The sequence below is a fragment of the Coenobita brevimanus genome, chromosome 1 (genome assembly GCF_032717465.1).
Source record: "Coenobita brevimanus isolate Jiangsu-jjx chromosome 1, ASM3271746v2, whole genome shotgun sequence".
Lineage (NCBI taxonomy): Eukaryota > Metazoa > Arthropoda > Malacostraca > Decapoda > Coenobitidae > Coenobita > Coenobita brevimanus.
The window spans coordinates 15,298,001-15,313,796 of record NC_136954.1 but is presented as its reverse complement, the minus strand read 5'-3'; positions in this window follow the sequence as shown (position 1 = coordinate 15,313,796).

Genomic DNA, 15,796 nt, shown 5'->3' with positions numbered 1-15,796 from the left:
TCTCTCTGCACGCAAGAGGGAGTCGACTTTGTCAATCTGTGGGACCAGTTTTATGAGCAACATACTCTATTCCAGAAAGATGGTCTCCATTTGAACTCGATAGGAGCGCCATGGCTAGGTAGACTTTTTACACGATAAAGTCGCCCTCTTCAAATAAAAAAACGCGGCACATCCAGGAGCAGTAACCTCAACATAAATACCCACAAAGTCAGATCATCAACTGTTTGGGACAGAATTAGAGTCTGGTATGTTAACGCACGTAGTCTGGTATGTTAACGCACGTAGTCTACGGAACAAGTTTGAGGATTTAGAATCTCTTATTTACCTAGAAAATTATGACATTGTTGGCATCATAGAGTCCTGGATTAACACATCTGACTGTGACTTTCTAGCGGAATACTCATTAGCAGGGTACAATATTTTCAGCTGTGAGCGACCACATCGAGCTGGTGGCGGTGTTCTACTATATGTGAAAACTAGTCTCCACCCCCTTGTGCTATCCAAACACAGTATTACCAACATAGATGTCAGTTATGTTCAGCTAAGTATTAATTCACACAAAATAAATATATGTCTCGTCTATCGTCCTCCAGCACAGTCAACTGAGACAGATGAAAAACTTTATGATCAAATTGCGGAAATTTGTTGTCAAGAGGATAGCGTAATTTTTGGAGACTTTAACCTACTGGTAACAAAGTGGGGTGAACTGCTAACGGCACACTCAGGACATGAGCTTTATACGAATCTTCAAGAAAGCGCCCTTTCCCAACAAGTAGAATACCCAACGAGAGGAAATAATATCCTAGACATCATCTTTACAAATGATAACCTAGTCAACAACGTTGAAATTCGACCTGAGTTTAGTTCCACTGATCATCGAATTATACAGTTTAATAACACTACTGAAAAAGTAAAAGAAACGGAGAGCAAAGAAAAGGTTCCAGATTATCGTAGAGCTGATTTCACCAGGCTCAGAGCGCTACTTGCGCAACTGAAGATTGGAATAAAATTTCTGGAACCAATGACCTAAACCAAGCATGGGAAATATTCGCCAAAAAATTTAACGAAGTGGTAAAGTCATGTGTGCCACTACGTAACAGGCGTCCAGCTGGTAAAAGTAAACCAAAGTGGTGGTCCAGTGAAATTAAAAGAAACTTAATAGCCAAAAAACAGGCATACCAGAAATATAAGACTACACAAAATAATGACAAACTACGGTACAAAAATCTATGCCGCATATCGAAAAGACTTATTAAACAAAGCAAAAGAGCACTGGAGATCCACATTGCTAATACTTGCAAATCAAATCCTAAAGAATTTTATAGTTACATTAGAAAGAAGAAGGTTATGACTACATCAATAGGTCCTCCAGAAATGAACAATGGCAAACACACAGAAAATGAGGTCGAAACGGCAAACATTCTTAACGATTACTTTGCGTCTGTTTTTACAGTTGAAAATACCATCAGAAACCTACTGTTACCCACAAACCAAGCAAATAGCACAGTCCTTAGTAACTATGGTATCCATAATAACGATATCCTTTCAGTCATAAATAGTACGAACATAAACAAAACCCCTGGCCCCAATATATTATCACCGAGAATTCTCAAAGAAGCAAAAAATGAGTTACTACTGCCACTCTCTGTCTTATTCAATAAATCGTTAAGTACTGGGAAAGTTCCATGCAAATGGAAACTAGCAAATGTAACACCAATTTTCAAAAAAGGAGATAAGTCGCACCCAGGAAATTACAGACCAATCAACTTAACATCAATAGTGTGCAAGTTAATGGAAAAATTCATGAGATAAAATAGTTATCTTGAAGAAAATAATATAATTAAAGACTCGCAGCATGGATTTAGACATCGTCGTTCATGCTTCACCAACTAACTGGACTTCTTCCATGATGTTTACAAATCATACGATGACTCAAGAGCAGTAGATATAATTTACCTCGACTTTCAGAAAGCATTTGAAACTGTCCCTCACAAGCATCTCATGAGCAAAATAGAAGCACATGGAATAACAGGAAATATGCGGACATGGTTACAAGATTGGCTTTCAGACTGAAAACAGCGAGTTGTTATAAACGGAAAGAAATCCAAATGGCGTAATGTGATCAGCGGCGTTCCCCAAGGCTCAGTACTTGGACCGATACTTTTTATTATCTATATAAACGATATTGATGAGGGTCTAAATTGTAAAGTATCCAAATTTGCAGATGATACTAAAATAACCAGTAAAGTAACTTCAAAATTACAGTGGCAGCAGTTACAAAATGACCTTAAAACTTTAGCAAGCTGGGCAGAAAAATGGCAAATGAAAATCAACACAGAAAAATGTAAAGTACTTCATATTGGAAGTAACAACATCCATGCGAATTACAAAATGAACAATATCCAGCTATCAAGTACAGACAATGAAAAGGATCTTGGTGTGATAATATCAAATGACCTAAAACCAAGCAAGCAGTGTACCGATGCGGTTAAAACTGCAAACAAGCTGGTGGGTTTTATTGGAAGAGCTTTTGAGTTTAAATCGGAAAAAGTCATACTTGCCTTGTACAACTCGCTAGTGCGCCCCCATCTTGAGTATTGTGTACAATTCTGGTCTCCGTACTACAGAAAGGACATTGAAAAATTAGAGAAAATTCAGCGAAGAATCACAAAAATGATACCACGACTTGGAAACAAACCAGGTCAGGAATGCCTTGAAGAACTTAAATTATTCAGCCTAACGAAGCGCAGGTTAAGAGGGGACCTTACTGATGTTTTCAAAATCATGAAGGGATATGACAACTTAGACATGAATAAATATTTTGATATAGACCGGTCGAGTCAAACCAGCAGGAATGGCTGCAAAATTATGTGAAAGCATTTCCAATCCCGTGAAGCAAAACACTTCTTCTTTAATAGAGTTGTAAATATCTGGAACAGATTACCCTCAGATACCTTGAACAGTATCTCAGTTAAGACATTCAAAAACATAATAGACAAGTATTTTGCACGAGAATCCTCAGCTGACTCTTTTTCTGTCCAAATAACTTGCTTTTCTAGCTATGTGTAAGTTCGTTCAACTTTAACCCCGTAAACAATGCACCCGTATATAGTGTCACGCCCCTTCATTATACATTTTTCGTTTTGCTCAATGCAAATGAGGTAATATAATGTACAGTAAGCTCAGATTAGGATCTGCACAGATAGCCTGAGTTAACGGTCACTACTATTACTTTCGACCTGTGATGGGCTTTGGATCATTGAGGGTCCCTGTTAGTCAAGTGACCACCATCGGGATTTTTTTTTAATGTACCAGGGGCCACTGCTTCAGGATGAAACTTGTGTACTCGTCCCACATGAGACAGTTCCTTGTCTCAATGGAGTGAACGGAGCTAGGGCTTGATTGACTGCTGCCTACCTTAAAATTGCCAGGCAAGGCTGCCGCACCACCCCTAAACATCCACACTGTGCAGTGTGTAGTTTCCACGTTATGTCCACAGACTTCCCATTGATTCAATGTACCTGTTTATAATGTCATGCCGTAACTATCGGTTGATTACTTTCTCTTTCGGGTTACTCAAACGGGTAGCTTATAGACAAAGTATTATAGAATGTGACTTTTCCTTCCCAGTATTTCCTATGAAATTTCCATGTCATTTTTCCATGCTGCATGGTGGTTTTTCTCACTTTTTCCTGGAGGGTTTGGGAGTGGGGGGAGCTTTCGTGCTTCACTATCCTTATCCTTCAGCATGTAGAGTTAGATCTTGTAGTCACAGTTTTCTTTGTAACATGGAGCCTCGAAAGGACCATAAGGTCTAATGCTGTTTGCTTTCCTATGTAATCATCACACACTGTGTGTGTATGTGTGTGTGTGTGTGTGTAGTGTAGGAGGGGGAAGGCCTACGCATGCGCTATTTTTATGCAACTTCCCCTCATAGATCTTCTATGTACTCAACGCAGCATATGTATCACACCGTTGACGTAAATGTATTACAGTTCGATCGTAACTCAGTGCCACGGTGTGTGATCTGCAAATGTGTAAATGTGTATGCAGGAAAGACTTCAAGGTCATATCTCAGGTGCCAATGATGAACTTTCAGTATACCTTAGTTAAACAAATTGTCTACTACAGTCTAAAGGGTAATGGACGTGTAAGCGAGCGGATGTTTGTTACTTATCCAACATGAGTCAGACAATGGCGGGGGTCACTTTTTTTCTACCGGATCTGACTAATTTTCTTACGTGTTTTGTGGCTCAAGTAAACCGCAAAACTTATTTGACTGAAATTGGTCAAATACTTTTTCCAGATCCATTATTATATGGAAAAAAATTAAAAAGAGGCGGTGTTTCCGGAAATTAAAAGCCCCGTTGTCTGCACCAGAGATGCTTGAGAAGTGATCTCTGAGCTGATGGAAATGAAGCCTGGACCTTGTTGGAGAGACACATGTCAGGGATGAAAGCAATGGAAATGAATTATCTGAGAGGAGCATGTGGAGTTACGTGGAGTGATAAATCAGGAATGAAGGGGCGCAGTGGTGTTGGTGTGGATGTGACTGGTGTGGATGTAGTTGGTGTGGATGTGACTGGTGGGGATGTGACTGGTGTTGATGTAACTGGTGTGGATGTAACTGGTGTTGATGTAACTGGTGTGGATGTAACTGGTGGGGATGTAATTGGTGTGGATGTGGCTGGTATGGATGCGACTGGTGTGGATGTGACTGCAAGTATTAGGGGTCTCCAAGATGCTCCGAGATGATTCTACCATGTGGAGGGGATGAGAATGAAGAACTGTCAAGGAAAGTGTACTAGAATGAGGTGGATGAGAGATGAAGGAGACGTAGGATAAGCTGGAGTGAGTCAAAACCTAGTAATCTTAGAAACCGAATTAACTTTCCAGAATGTTATATAAGCTTCATAAGTGTTAGACAAAAAAGCAGAACGATATTACTGTCTGGTTCTGTACCCGTGAGACATGTCTGTGAATGGTGATTATCAGATTACAGAACAAATTACCGTAAAAAGAGGCCTGTAATTAACACAGCGAGTTAGAACTAGGAGGGTAATACACTAGAACATAGACCTTCATTACTGAGGAAATTGCCTGTCCGAGGTAGCTGAGATAATTAGGTCTATGCTGGCAGCCTACTTTACGCCTGGGGTAGGGGTGGTGGGCTTTTTAGTGGTTGTGGTAGTTTGTGGTGGTTGTGGTAGTTTGTGGTGGTTGTGGTAGTTTGTGGCGGCTGTGGTAGTTTGTGGCGGCTGTGGTAGTTTGTGGCGGCTGTGGTAGTTTGTGGTGGTTGTGGTAGTTTGTGGTGGTTGTGGTAGTTTGCGGTGGTTGTGGTAGTTTGTGGCGGTTGTGGTGGTTGTGGCAGTTTGTGGTGGTTGTGGTAGTTTGTGGTGGTTGTGGTAGTTTGTGGCGGTTGTGGTAGTTTGTGGCGGTTGTGGTAGTTTGTGGCGGTTGTGGTAGTTTGTGGTGGTTGTGGTAGTTTGTGGTAGTTGTGGTAGTTTGTTGTGGTTGTGGTAGTTTGTGGTGGTGGTGGTGGTGGTTGTGGTGGTTTGTGGTGGTTGTGGTAGTTTGTGGTGGTTGTGGTAGTTTGTGGTGGTTGCGGTAGTTTGTGGTGGTTATGGTAGTTTGTGGTGGTTGTGGTAGTTTGTGGTGGTTGTGGTACTTTATGGTGGTTGTGGTAGTTTGTGGTGGTTGTGGTAGTTTGTGGCGGCTGTGGTAGTTTGTGGCGGCTGTGGTAGTTTGTGGTGGTTGTGGTAGTTTGTGGCGGTTGTGGTAGTTTGTGGTGGTTGTGGTAGTTTGTGGTGGTTGTGGTAGTTTGTGGCGGCTGTGGTAGTTTGTGATGGTTGTGGTAGTTTGTGGTGGTTGTGGTAGTTTGTGGTGGTTGTGGTAGTTTGTGGTGGTTGTGGTAGTTTGTGGCGGTTGTGGTAGTTTGTGGCGGTTGTGGTAGTTTGTGGTGGTTGTGGTAGTTTGTGGCGGCTGTGGTAGTTTGTGATGGTTGTGGTAGTTTGTGGTGGTTGTGGTAGTTTGTGATGGTTGTGGTAGTTTGTGGTGGTTGTGGTAGTTTGTGGTGGTTGTGGTAGTTTGTGGTGGTTGTGGTAGTTTGTGGTGGTTGTGGTAGTTTGTGGTGATTGTGGTAGTTTGTGGTGGTTGTGGTAGTTTGTGGTGATTGTGGTAGTTTGTGGTGGTTGTGGTAGTTTGTGGTGGTTGCTGGAGGTGGTGGGACTTGTGAGGGTTTGTGAGAGCTGTCTTTTTGTTTTTGTTTCTGTTTTTGTTTTTTGTTACAGTGTGTGGATGTTGTAATATTTAATAAATTCTCTTTAACCCATTCACTGAGAAGAAATTTTGTAGGTCATATAAAAATGTCAGGCAGTTGGAGGAAAAGATACCCAAATCATCCTCGTAAAACAGTGATGAATTCAGGAAGGTATGCAGTATTTTCTATCTGATCTACACTCTTATGTAACGATATTTCATTTAACGTGTATTTCGTATGTCCTCAGTCAGTGCTCTGGCAACACCTGTCCAGCTTATGTGTTATTCATTATTTTATATTTTGGGATCCTATCCATCACCATCCCTCCACTCTCTTCCCTTCTACTTCGTTTCGCTTCTCGAATAATAATAATAATAATAATAATAATAATAAAAGTATTAATAATAATAATAATAATAATAATAATAATAATAATAATAATAATAAAAGTACTACTAGTACTACTACTACTACTACTAATGATGATGATGATGATGAAATAAACAAATAAATAAATAACTACAAAACACAGAATGCATACATCCGCCAATGCCACTGTCATTAAAATGGTTCCGGATCCGGATCCAGGGAGAAAGGACACTGATCCGCATCCTGATCTGCTCCAAAATTTAATCAATTCTTTCTTGGTCCATGGCCCACCCTTCCACAAAATTTGATTGAACTTCTTTGAGAGTTTTTGGATATATTGTGGGATACTCCGGATCCCGATCCGGATCCGCCCCAAAATATAATCAATTTTTTCTTGGTCCATGGCCCACCCTTCCACTAAATTTCACTAAAATTCGCTGAGAACTTTTGGAGATATTGTACCGGATACTCCGCCAAAATTTAATCACTACTTCCATGGCCCATGACCCACCCTTCCACAAAATTTCCTTGAAGTTCATTGAGAACTTTTGAGATATTGTCTGGACAGACAGACAGGCAGAGAAACATAGGTGAATACATAACTTCCTCCAACTTCGTTGACGGAGGTAAATACTTAAATAATCACAAAAACAAACCAAACTTGAAGCTGAACCAAAATTCCTGTGACACTACCCAAACCTGTTTCCTTTTTACCTGGGAAAGATCCTTAACCCCCTTCAGGTCAGTGAAGGTCAAGTGTGGTTAGAATGGAAGGTCTGACAAGCGACCAAGTGGACTCATTCTGATCCCATAACTAAGGTTCACTGACCATCATACACCCACAGTTTACTAATGAAGTGAAAGTAAGTTGCCCTGCTCCATCAGATGAAAAATGGAGTATAGTAAATAATATGAGTTCAGTACATACCACAGCGACACCCAGTGGCAGGTACACACAGCAGAACTCACCTGGAGGAAGGAAACGAAACAGTATTATTGAAATGACTATAGTACTGCCAACAAGGGTGAAATCAATCCCAAATTATATAACAAACGATCAAGGTCATAACCTGAAAGGAATGCAACAATACATCATCATCATCATCATCAATCATCGTCATCATCACCGTCATCATGAATCATCGTCATCGTCAACGGTATCGTCATCGTCATCAGCATCATCAGTAAATCATCAGTCATCGTCATCATCATCATCATCATCAGTCAATCATCAATCATCATCACCATCATCATGAATCATCGTCGTCACCGTTATCATCATCATCAGTCAATCATCAATCATCGTCATCATCACCATCATCACTGTCATCGCCGCCGTTATCGTCATCATCATCACTTTCATCATCATTATCATCATCATCATCATCATCATCAACATCGCCGTTACCATCAACATCGCCATCTAGACCTATTTTTCCACCAGAGAATGGAGTAAGGTCGAATCCAATAATATGAAAAAGGAAAGTATGATATTATTTTGACCATAATATCTGCACATAATCTTTCTGGAATCATTTTTATTTTCTTTGTTTTTTTGATAGGTACACTTTACCTTCAGCTGCCGGAGAGTCAAATAAAATATATCGTCAGCTGTGCGTCTAACGGACTAATTATAGGGCCAAAAAATCACGTGCCTATAACGAAGGCAACAAAAAAATCAAAATAAAATAAATTGTTACAAGCGAGCGTAACTAACCAAAGAGTAAACGATTTTTATTTTGGCAGAGGCTGGACTGGGGAGAGGGTTGTATGGGTTTGCAATTTTCAGTCAGTTTTCGTTGTGTATGGCGGTCATGCTTAGGACAACTTTAGCATTTTAACTGTGAGTCATAGGAGCCTGAGAGTGCTTATATTACCAGCTAAACTCAAGTGGACGGGGCAAATTCATTATCTTCTTGTCAAATCCAAACAGTCATCTTAGAGAGTCATATCGGCCTACAGGTATTAACATTGTTAGTATTTACTCTCTAATGATCGGTAAATAATGTCAGAGGAATACATGGAACTGAGAGTGAATCAGAAGAGCCTGGGAATGTTAACAAATGTGCCAGGAGAGCAGAGAGTTATTTTGAAGATGCTGCACTATTCCTTCTTGCATCAAAATTCAGCCGCTCTGAATGTAAAGGTTGGTAGATTGATGCCAGGGAGGAGGAGGAGGAGGAGGAAGATGGGGAGGAGGAAGAGGAGGAGGAGGAAGAAGATTAGAAGAAAGTGGATGATGATGATGAGGAGGAGGAGTTGAGGTTTATATATACCGGTACTCCTTTCACTCCAACGAGGCCTACAACTGTCATCTCTAGATCTTCACTGCTGAGCCGTTACAATATGTTAACACCAGATAATAATGGTAGCCACGAAAAAAATAAATATGTCATGAAAAGGACATAAAGTCGTAGCATTGTCTATCTTTGGTGCTAAGCCGTGTGTAAAAAATTTGGAAAAAAGACGAAACCATTGAACCAAATAAAAGTGGGGGAAGTATACCAAAATCGGAATGTACCAGTAAATTATGGTGTACGGCAAAATATAAATACATAAGTAAGTAAATAAATAAACAAATGAACAACGTACAGCACTAAACCCTCTTGCCTGTATGCTACCATTACCTCTTTTATGGTGGGAATTACTCCAACGTTTCATTACAGCTTTCTCCAAACGATTTTATTGAGCTTAAGGTACGTGCGCGAGCCTGAAATCGTCAATCCTTTCGCCGCAACATGTAAACTTTGTATTTCATTCTGATTATTCCCACGAGACGATTTCATTTGGCTCTGGAAAACTGATCATGGCAGACGATTTTATTCAACTCGGTGAAATCCATCGCAGCCGAGGGGTTAAGTAGCAATGAGATATTTGTTGCGGGATATGAGTTGGGGTGAGTCTGAGTTAGACCAAGATCAGGTTGCATATCAATCACAATGTTGAGAGATAGATAGATAGATAGATAGAGAGAGAGAGAGAGAGAGAGAGAGAGGGGGGGGGATTTACCCTCATTAATCTTCAAGGAAAAGTTTGAGTAGAGACAAACGCACGAGTGTGGTAAAAGGATATTAATGCCTCTCACCTCACTGGCATAATACTGTGGAAAGATAGTGTTAAAACCCCATCAGCCACACACACACACACACACACACACACACACACACACACACACACACACACTGGTGAGTTATATCAGTTCTTCTCCAAAAATCTCTCCTTAGCTTAGAAAATCAAGTCTGGAGGGAGCAAGGGTTAAATAAATTAATAAATATATAAATAAATAAAAATGTATTGAAAGTGATATTACTCTTATTTAGCTAAGCAGAAGATCCTACAGTTCAGTCACTTTAACTTGGCCCTGATTTTCGTCCTTGTGCAGCTTATTTCGCGTCGCTCAGTGGCAGAAAAAGACAATGTTGCAGCGCTACATCCTTTCCATAGCACTTCTTCGTGACTAGTACTATATTCTAGCGTTAATCACTTGCTACAGCTCAGTAATGAAGATAGAGAGATGGAGATTTTAGGTCAAGTTGAAATGAAAAGTGTATAATGGAGAAAGAATTACTGAAGGATTACAGATGGATTACTGAAGGATTACTGAAGGTTTACTGAAGAATTATTGAAGGATTAATGAAGAATAACTGAAGGATTACTTACGGATATTACTGAAGGATTATTGAAGGATTACTGCAGGATTACCAGAGGATTACTGAAAAATTATTGAAGGATTACCAAAGTGTACAAAAGGATTACTGAAGGGTTACTGAGGGATTACAGAAGGCTATATATAATCCCTGCAGTTCCAAAAGCCTCCATAACACCTTTTCCTATGCGCTTTATTTTGTTTAATGCACTTTTGCTGTACAGTACACTTCTGTGTAAATAAATCATTTATTATCGCCATACTCTGCATAAAAATGGTACAAAATCATATTAACCATCCATATTCAAAAATAAATCGCTAAGGAAGAGGAGTTGGGGAGCTTCCTTAACTGACGAGAATACTAACTAAGGATTTAATCAAAGCCATATTAATCCCTCCAGCTCTAAATCCTTCCTCAGCTGAATAAAACCGTCTGTAAACAGCACAATAATGAAGCGAGAAACACGTCCTGGTAGTGAAGGGGCTGTCACCTCCCTCAGCATAATCAGGTGGAAAGATAACGTTAACACCTGCCTCGTCCCTCAGAGATAAGACATGGGGGCGGGGCACACAAAGGTTCCTCTCCTATTAGGGACATTAACACACTGAGACCAGGGATTTGTTTTTCACTGTATTTCTTGTTATATCCAGACGATAAGATCCAGCTTAGACTTTTAGAACGAGAGAGAGAGAGAGAAAGAGAGAGAGAGAGAGAGAGAGAGAGAGAAATTTCCCCCAAACTTCATACACCCCAATACAACAAAGGTGCTGGAGAAAGACGCCTTCACGTGGTGACACAGATATAGCAACGGCCGCTATAAAAACGCCCCTCAACTCCCTCTCTATACCCAGAAAGGAGGATGGTGGACGGCACATGAGTATCTTCAGCCTGGCGTCCTGCTTCGCGTCAAGATAAGTTTGGGATAACAATAACAATAACAGCAGCAGCAGCAACAACAACAATAATAACAACAGCAGCAACAAAAACAGGAACAATAACAGCAGCAGCAGCAACAACAACAATAATAACAACAGCAGCAACAAAAACAAGAACAATAACAGCAGCAGAAGCAACAACAAGAACAACAACAACAAATGCAACAGGTCTTTCTTGCACTGAACAAAGTCGTATGGTTGCAGCGGGAACATACCTAAAATGACGTCACAAGAGGTTAATATCGACCATCACAAGAGGTTAATATCTACCATCACAAGAGGTTAATATCTACCATCACAAGAGGTTAATATCTACCATCACAAGAGGTTAATATCTACCATCACAAGAGGCTAATATCTACCATCACAGGAGGTTAATATCTACCATCACAAGAGGCTAATATCTACCATCACAGGAGGTTAATATCTACCATCACAGGAGGTTAATATCTACCATCACAAAGAGGTTAATATCTACCATCAGCAGAGTTAATATCTACCATCACAAGAGGTTAATATCTACCATCACAGGAGGTTAATATCTACCAACACAGGAGGTTAATATCTACCATCACAGGGGGTTAATATCTACCATCACAGGAGGTTAATATCTACCATCACAGGAGGGTAATATCTACCATCACAGGAGGGTAATATCTACCATCACAGGAGGGTAATATCTACCATCACAGGAGGGTAATATCTACCATCACAGGAGGGTAATATCTACCGTGGTCGGCGGAGTCTATAAGGCCACACTAACAGGCAGGTCGCTATCTTGTGCTGGTGGAATTGTATAAACTATGTGACGGTAATTATCTGAAGTCTTATCTTTGTAGTGGAAATGGAGTGAGGCCGGTGTGATGGTGGAGGTGGAGGAGGGAAAGTCTGAGGGAGGAGGGACAGAGGAGGAGTGAGGAGGCGAGAGGAGGAGGGCTGAGAAGGAGTGAAGCGACGACAGGTGGAAAGAAGATGTGAGGAATGAATGAAGAGGGAGAAACAAGATAAAAGAGGAGGGGAGAGAGAGGTGTGGGAGGATAAGTTTAGGAAATGAATTATGAAGAGATGAGATGGAACGGGGGAGGGCAGGGGGAAGCGATGTATCTGAGGGGGGAAACGAGGAGTGTCAAGGGGAGAAGACTGGGGGAGGAATGAGATAGCGTAGAGAAAAACTAGGTGGAGGGTAAGAGTAAAAGGGTGGGGAGGGAGTGAAGGCAGGGAGGGAGTGTGATGTAGGAGGAGGAGTGAGTGTATGGGGTAGAGAGACGGAGGAGAGGGGCCGGGGAAAGGTGGGAAGGGAGTGAGGGTGGGGAAGGAGAAACAGGAGGAGAGGGAAGAGAGAAGGAGGAAGAGAAGTGAACAGGGTAGTGGGGAAGCAAGATATGAAGGGGAGAAGAGGAAAAGGGGTGAGGGGGAAAGGAGTGAGGGGAAGAGTACAAGGGACACAAAGGAAAGCAAACAAAAACATACCTGTTGGTCCATTCGTGGCTGATAGCTGACGAAACTGTTCTGTCAGCTAAAGACAATGACAGAAAAGCAGAAAGGCTCCCCTCCCCCCACTAAACCTTCCAGCTGAAGCCGACAGGAAATAGTGAGTAGAATCACCATGCAGCATAGAAAAGCTGTCATGGAAATTTAGAGGAGAGAGGGAAAGGAGATCTTATTCTACATTATATACCTGAAAGATAGGTGTAAGAAGGGGTGAGGAGGGAGGAAAGAGTGGAGTGAGAGGAAAAGGGAAAAGGAGTAAGGGAAGGGGTTGAGAAATGAAGGTAGGGGGAGAGAGGGGAGGGGAGGGGAGGGGAGGGAGGAGAAGAGTGAGAAGAGGGAAGAAGGCAAAGAGTGAGAAGAGGGAGGGAGGAGAAGAGTGAGAAGAGGGAGGGAGGAGAAGAGTGAGAGGGGAAAGACGGAAAACTGAGGAGGGGTAAGAGGGAGGAGAAGAATGAGGGGAGGGAAAGGGGGAAGAGAGTAAAAGGAAGGAAAGGAGAGAGAGAGAGAGAGAGAGAGAGAGAGAGAGAGAAGAGGAGGCGTGAAGTAGGGGAGGGAGGAGAAACGTGAGGAGATGGAGGTGTGAAGTAGGAGTAGGAGAGGGGGGAGAGGAGTGAGGAGGAGGAAAAGAAAAGTGAGAGGGAAAGGAAACAAGCTGTGTCACGGGGAGGTGGGGGGGGGGTGTAAGAAAGGGCAAAGACTAGACTCATAGTGAGGGTGAGAAGACAGAGAAGCGAGGAGGGAGGCGGAGAAACAATATTTTTGGGTGAGGGAGGAGATGACGGTGAGGGTGTGTGTAAGAGGAGGAGAGAGGAGGAGGGGGGATGAGAGGAGAGAGGGAGAGAGGAGAGAAGGGAAGAAGGGGGGGAAGGGTAAGGGAGAGACGAATGTGAGAAGGGAAAGGAAAAGATTAAAGAAAGGGGAGAGCGACATATGAGATGATGGGGAGAAGAAAGAAGTAGGGAAAGAGAGGAAGGGGGAGGGAGAGAGGAAGGGTTAGGGGGAGAGAGAAGGGAATGGTGGAAGGAGAAGGGAAAATACGAGGACAGACAGAGGTGGAGGAAGGCAAGATGCAAGAAGGTGAGGGGTGAAGGTGAAGTGAAATGGAGTTAGAAAGCGTGTGAAAGTGGGGGAATGGAGAGAGGATGGAGGGGAAAAAGTGTCAGAATGGAAAGGAAAGGGAGAGACGAGGAGTGAGAAGGAGAAGGAGGAGAGGTGTGAGTGAGCAGGGGGGAAAGGAGTGAGGGGAGTAAGGCTGAAGAGGCTGGGAGAGAGGATGTGTTAGTTTGGGAGGGAAGGAGGAGGAGGAGGAGGAGAGTACCGGTAGTTGTGAAGAGTTAGAGGGAAAGGGAGTAGAGGGAGTGTGAGGTGTGGGAGGAAAAGAGAAATGAAAACTGAGAGGAGGGGAGGGGGAGACAGACACAGAGAGGCTGGGGACAGAAAAATAAAGTGAAAGGGTATGGAAGGAAAAAAGGTGGAAGGGAGGAGAACACGATCAGCAGAGGCGAATGAAACGAGAGGAAGGTGGGGAGAGAGGGGGCTGAGTAGGGCAAGATGTAGGGTGGTACATTATCTCGTCGTGGTCTTATCTGGCTGGCTCATGGCAGGGGAGGGGGTGTTAAAGTTGGGGGGATGGAGTCGGAAAGTAAGTGTACGTTAGGTTCGGTGTTATCAATAATTACAAGCGGGAAGTGCAGTCTCATAATATATATATATATATATATATATATATATATATACGACCTCTTTCAGGGTAGTTCCATTCCTCTTAACATCCGCAGGTCCGATGACTCACTATCAACTTAATTACATCGTCTGGATTAACTGGACTAGAACGTTAAATCTGTCCCGACCATGGAAGGGGAAATGCTGACAATATTAATACTCAGGCCCTAATGACTAGCTCTCAGCTGAAATGGAACGGGGTTAAAAATGTGGAAGGATAATACCGAAAAGAATTTTTTTTTTTTACTGCAAATCATCGACTACGCATTTTCCGTTAATGACTAGTTTACCATCCCCAAGACAAACCCAGGACAGCAGAAATATTAGTATCTCTCACGACCAACGTTTTGGCTGAGACTAAAGAACTTTGTTATTTTAACTTCCAACGGAGGACTTAATTTAGTCCAAAGAAACGGCAAACAAAGAACTCAGTTGTTTATTTCTCTGATATTATAAATAACCTAACCTCTTTCCTCTTACCTACTATTCCCGTGTGTGTGTGTGTGTGTGTGTGTGTGTGTGTGTGTGTGTGTGTGTGTGTGTGTGTGTGTGTGTGTGTGTGTGTTTAAGAAATGACTGGCTTGAACATTATGCACTTGTCTTTCGTCCCTGTACACTTGGGAAGCCTGCGAAACCAAGACAACAAAGAGGTATCACAAAGAGGTTTCACTGTGTTCTCGTTGCATTGGAAACTTCATGGCTCTTCCTTCAGAGTGATTTATCTGGCATCAATGACGTTAGTATTGGCATTTATGATATTTATAGCTTTTAATAGCAAAACAGTTTGCTTCAGTAACATACAAAAGGATAAAAACAGGTAAGAGGCAAAAATAAATCGGTGAGAAAGAGTTGTCACGAAATCTCCCAGGTACGACTGTTACCTACTGCCTGGGCCTGGATTCTCACCTGCAGACTCACAAGCTTCCATTCTCTCTCTCTCTCTCTCTCTCTCTCTCTCTCTCTCTCTCACACACACACACACACACACACACACACACTTCTCTGTCGTATCTCATACAAGAACGAATGGTGTGGAGATATACTGCACTCACTGTTCTTACTATCCATCCTACAGAAACAAATGTAAGATACGATAGTGAACTGATCGTACGTCTGGCTGTGAATCCGGGCTCTGTGCTCATTTCACACTGGTATTCTTCTATCTTTTGCCAGACGCCTCAGTCCCGTAAGGGCCACAAACAAAACGCTATGTCGCCATGTCCCCCGTCATTTCGCTGCCCTCCCCCCCGTCCAGACCTCCCTCTCTCATATACCCCTCCATCTTAACCTCAATAATTATACCACTGAAGGCTACAACAGCCACAACTACAACACCCATCTACATATATTTAGGGGCTCGTATTCTTAATGGG